The sequence below is a fragment of the Anneissia japonica genome, unplaced genomic scaffold, assembly GCF_011630105.1.
Source record: "Anneissia japonica isolate Jap-2015-1 unplaced genomic scaffold, ASM1163010v1 scaffold8963_len174799_cov130, whole genome shotgun sequence".
Taxonomy (NCBI): Eukaryota; Metazoa; Echinodermata; class Crinoidea; order Comatulida; family Comatulidae; genus Anneissia; species Anneissia japonica.
The window spans coordinates 64,028-70,285 of NW_022734897.1; positions in this window are offsets into that span (position 1 = coordinate 64,028).

A 6,258-nucleotide genomic window follows, 5' to 3' on the forward strand; every position below is an offset into this window, starting at 1 on the left:
CTATAGGATAACTATAAGATTCCTATTTGTTTCATTTAAAAATCTTGCAGTTTTCCTATAAGATTTCATTAGGAATCTTATAGGAAACATATTAAAATTCCTATAGGATACTTATACGACTCCTATATGATTCCTATAGGATTCCCAAAGGATATCTATTGAAATAATCCTATAGGATCCTATAGATGTGACGAAAAATCTATAAGATTCCTATAGGATTTTTTCTTATAGGATCCTATAGGACATTTTTGTAAGGGGCGAGCCGGGTCTTGAACCTGAAACCTGGAGTGCAAGAGGCAGGAACCATAGCAATCATACAAACGCTCAGCTTGATGTTAATATTTCAATGAAGCAATACCGTATGTTTAATCTCGATTCTTTCAAAGCATTTATGATAATATTATTATAGTGGCAGATCCAGGTGTTCAAGGGGTTCGGACGAACCCCACTCTGTGAAGAAACGTAAAAAATACTAATGGGCCCGTGGCTTACAAAATACAGGCTAACTTACCTAGGAACAGCTTGGCAGATCAGACAAACTAGGCTTAGCTCAACTAGCCTTCAATTAAATAAATTTAACAAATACTGTTTTTGGTTCAATGTCGTAATAATTTGTGTACAAATTAAGTGCGTTCTTCAGGCCTATCGATCCATGGAGGAAAGACTACGTATCTAACTACTCAATATTGTTGGAATATAATAATATATTTCCATACCTGTCAACCTTGAGAAATTTGAAAGGGTAATATCGGGTGACAGATAATGAGTGGCGAAGGCACGAACAGTGACTGAGGGCCAGGGGATCGCATAGGGCTTCCGGCCAGGGTCGCTTTGGCTTAAATAGCATATCTATTATCGATATTAGTTTATCATGATCTCAGATACATAGTTATTGAAATATGGAGGTAGAGTGTTATGATTATGGATTTAGTAAAATTCATTACAAATTGAAAAAGAAACAAAATTTACTCATTTTAGGATAAGCGTAAGTTTTGTCGATGTTTGCGTAAGACCGTACTAAGATTTGATTGGAATGCGTAAAGGCCAACTCAGACAGCGTCGGCCGACGCAGCCCGACGCGATTTGTTGTCGCGTCGGGTCTGTGTGAGTTGAACGCAGACGCGATGGTGTGCGTCGGGGGCAGTCGCGTAGTAGAATATTAAACGTGTTTAATATTTCTCAAGACTGTCCCCGACGATAAATCGGGTCGGGCTGCGTCGGCCGACGCTGTCTGAGTTGGCCTTAAGACATACAACGAATGCGTACGTGTTGACAGGTGGTCTGTATTGTATATATCTTTTTTTTTTCTCTCTCTCTCTATGTATAGGCCTAAGATGAGATAAAATTACCTGACCTTTTTCAGAGAGGGAAAATTTTGAAGAACTTAAAAAGCCATTAAAAGACACGTCGGAAGTCGGAAAAGCTCATCCGGCCATCTAGGAATCAAAATTTCTCCAGGGGAGGACACCCAGACCACACTTTCTTTTGGGTTTTTTTTCTCTCTCTCTTTATGTATAGGCCTAAGATGAGATAAAATTACCTGACCTTTTTCAGAGAGGGAAAATTTTGAAGAACTTAGAAAGCCATTAACAGACACATCAGAAGTCGGAAAAGCTCATCCGGTCATCTAGGAATCAAAATTTCTCCAGGGGAGGACACCCAGACCACACTTTCTTTTGGGGTTTTTGAGAACTTTAATTCTGAATATTGGCTATCCCTTCCTTTCACGAACTAATTCTTCTTATTTTATTTATTTATTTAAACAATATTTTACAAGGGTGGTCCATCCAACCGGAGCTGATCATTAAGGATCCTCAATACATAGCTCAAGTAGCAAAGGAAATATAAATAGATTAACAAAGAAATTAAAATGATAAAATAATAATAAAAACAAGTAACAAAGGAAAAGAAATTATTAAATATTTAGTGGGTGACCACTACTATATATAAGTAAGCGAATAGTCACTTAAATTATCGTGGGGGCTCGGGTTCCAGTTACGCGCAGGCTCAATCGGTAGATGTTAATATATAGCCACAAAATAAAACAACAGAAGCCTCTCTATTATACACTTAGGGATTTATTTTCCAATGGGGATTACAGGTTGGGGATGATAAAGGGCAAACTAACTAACCTAGTGAGCTAGTCGGGAGCGTACGCTTGTATTGGTTAAACAATAATTATTGTGAGAAGTCCAATAAAAAATCGAGTTCAGGATATAAAGCGAAATCAGTGAAATCCAATAAAGTAGCAAAGTTCGAAAAAAAAGTTCAGGAACAAAGCCCAACAGCAAATATAGTTGCAGATATACTGTAGTCAAATCGAATAGTGTTGTTTTTGCTTCCAGTTTACCTGTCCGGTTTCTGATGCGGATCAGTACACAGTATCGTGATCTTTTATTATAATTTGGCAACAAATTGAAAAGTACAGCCTTTTAGAAGAAATGCACATTTATCCTATTAGTCTATCTGACTATACTTCTGTGTCCTGGAGTTACGATAGGGATCTCGCAGTGTTTTCCTATAATTCTTCTTCTCTGCTGGTTTTTTTTTCTTTTCTCCTTGGATGGTATAGTAGGGATCTGGCTCCACCCTATTCATTCAAATGCTCGCTTATTATTGATCCTTTAGCCTCAGGCAAAATCCAAAATCAAGGTCCATTCCCTATTTCCTGTGTTCGGTAATACATCATTTGATGTTGACAAGATGTTTCCTACACTGGACCACAGGTATATCCACAGCATAGCTCCACCCATAGTCAGTTTTATCATTAACATTATTATTGTAGTCTTGGTTTACCGGTATCTTTAAATCGAGTATAGTTAACAAAGAAGATTTCGCACTAGCACTATATTATAATATGTTATAGTTTTCTACGTATAATCAAAATATAATAAGAGCAATAATAATTATATGCATATTTATGCATATTTATACAATGTCTACGGTACTTACGACATAGTTACCAACCTGAGAAATTTGAAAAGCGTGACTGCATGGGGTTGGGTAGGGGAGGCCGGCAGGGTCCACGTGGTCTATGGATGGAACCCAGGTGGGTACCCGGGTTCCAGTCACATAATCAACAGTTGGTTGTGACAATAAAGAGTGTGATTGGCTTTGTTGTCTTGGTAGAAAAAGATAAATTTTCTCGGTAAATTGATTGATTGACCGTTTTTATATTTTTAATAAAACCAATTTCTTCTAGTTTTAAATACATTTTCCCCTGAATGATTACATAAATCTTGTGCTAAATGCGGCACAAATTTATGATCACGCATGTGTTTCTGCAAAATGCATGTTTCATCCAAAATCATTTTGAAATGCGGGACAGTTCCGCATGATGCGAGAAGGTTGGCAACTATGTAACGAAAACATCACTACAGTGGTGGCAAAAGTATTTTTGATTCTTTAGCCTCAGGCAACACCCAAAGTCAATGTCCATTCCCTTTTTCCTGTGTCCGGTAATACATCATTTGATGTTGACAAGGTGTTTCCTACACCGGACCACAGGTATGTCCGCAGCATAGCACCACCCAACTCCCGAGATAGGGTTAGCTGGAGGTACCTGTTTGACTATAGGAAATGTAATGTTCAGTGGGTCATTCACCTACAGGCTAAAACAGTATGTTTAATACATAATATTAACTTTAAAAAAAAATCACTACAGTGGTGCCAAAAGTTGTACAAAAACTACTATCAATGTCTCATTCTTGTAGATGTCCCTCTTTGAATTTCGTCAAGAATTAAATAAACCAATGTCGCATATCTTGTATAGTCGTTGCGATCGAAGTTGTCAGATCAAATAAAATCTGAAACCCTCTGTCATTCTACAAGATACAAGTATTCCAAAATGATTAATTGCACGTTGTCACATCCCAAAAAAACAATGGCAAGATATTAATCTTACAAAAATTGAATATTCTTCAAAAAACCAATCCGAAAAAAAACAAAAAAAAAACAAGACACATAACTTTAAACTTACCGCCTGTATAATGGTAAATAGGAAAGTGCCTATTATCACCCCATCCACCACATCGAATCCCAGATAGGGTCTTACGATCCACATCTCAAAATACACCACTATTCTGTATGTCATGTTTATTCTCGTGTTTGTGCTGTTGTGAACAATCCGAAAGACCCCAACAATCCTATGTGAAACATTAATTTTATTATACTATATATATTATACTATTTATATTTATTAAATATTACACATTCCTAAAATAACATTAATTACCAAATTATTAACATATTATGATTTTTTTTAATTATTGTACTTTGCACGAAAGGTATACTTACAGTGCCAGAGAAACACTGATCTCAACATCGTCCTAAAAATATAACAAGATTTTGTTAATTTGAAGTTTTATAAAAATTAGTTTTTTGCAGCCATGTCTTTCTCACTGAGTCAAAATTGGCCACTGTGGATAGGCCTATACAAAGTTGAGTGAACTTCATCATCCTCATTTACAAAAAAAAAAAAGAAAGAAAGAAAAAAACAAGACACCTAACTTTAAACTTACCGCCTCTATACTGGAAAATAGGAAAGTGCCTATTATCACTCCATCCACCACGTCGAATCCCAGATAGGGTCTTACGATCCACATCTCAAAATACACCACAATTCTGTATGTCATGTTTAATCTCGTGTTTGTGCTGTTGTGAACAATCCGAAAGACCCCAACAATCCTATGTGAAACATTAATTTTATTATACTATATATATTATACTATTTATATTTATTAAATATTACACATTCCTAAAATAACATTATTTGCCAAATTATTAACATATTAGGATTTTTTTTAATTATTGTACTTTGCACGAAAAATATACTTACAGTGCCAGAGAAACACTGATCTCAACATCGTCCTAAAAATATAACAAGATTTTGTTAATTTGCAGTTTTATAACAATTATTTTTTTGCAGCCATGTCTTTCTCATTGAGTCAAAATTGGCCACTGTGGATAGGCCTATAACAAGTTGAGTGCACTTCATCATCCTCACTTACAAAAAAAAAGAAAGAAAGAAAAAAACAAGACACAAAACTTTAAACTTACCGCCTCTATACTGGTAAATAGGAAAGTGCCTATTATCACTCCATCCACCACATCGAATCCCAGATAGGGTCTTACGATCCACATCTCAAAATACGCCACTATTCTGTATGTCATGTTTATTCTCGTGTTTGTGCTGTTGTGAACAATCCGAAAGACCCCAACAATCCTATGTGAAACATTAATTTTATTATACTATATATATATTATACTATTTATATTTATTAAATATTACACATTCCTAAAATAACATTAATTACCAAATTATTAACAAATTAGGATTTTTTATGATTATTGTACTTTGCACGAAAGATATACTTACAGTGCCAGAGAAACACTGATCTCCACATCGTCCTAAAAATATAACAAGATTTTGTTAATTTGCAGTTTTATAAAAATTAGTTTTTTGCCGCCATATCTTTCTCATTGAGTCAAAATTGGCCACTGTGGAAAGGCCTATAACAAGTTGAGTGAACTTCATCATTCTCACTTTAAAAAAGAAAAAAGAAAAACAAGACACATAACTTTAAACTTACCGCCTCTCTACTGGTAAATAGGAAAGTGCCTATTATCACTCAATCCACCACATCGAATCCCAGATAGGGTCTTACGATCCACATCTCAAAATACACCACAATTCTGTATGTCATGTTTATTCTCGTGTTTGTGCTGTTGTGAACAATCCGAAAGACCCCAACAATTATATGTGAAACATTAATTTTATTGTACTATATATATTATACTATTTATATTTATTAAATATTACACTTTCCTAAAATAACATTAATTACCAAATTATTAACAAATTAGAATTTTTTTTAAATTATTGTACTTTGCACAAAGGTATACTTACACTGCCAGAGAAACACTGATCTCCACATCGTCCTAAAAATATAACAAGATTTTGTAAATTTGCAGTTTTATAAAAATTTGTTTTTTGTAGCCATGTCTTTTCCTCTGAGTCAAAATTGGCCACTGTGGATAGGCCTAAAACAAGTTGAGTGAACTTCATCATCCTCACTTTAAAAAAAAACAAAAAACAAAAAAAAACAAAAACAAGACATAAAACTTTAAACTTACCGCCTCTCTACTGGTAAATAGGAAAGTGCCTATTATCACTCCATCCACCACATCGAATCCCAGATAGGGTCTTACGATCCACAACTCAAAATACACCACAATTCTGTATGTCATGTTTAATCT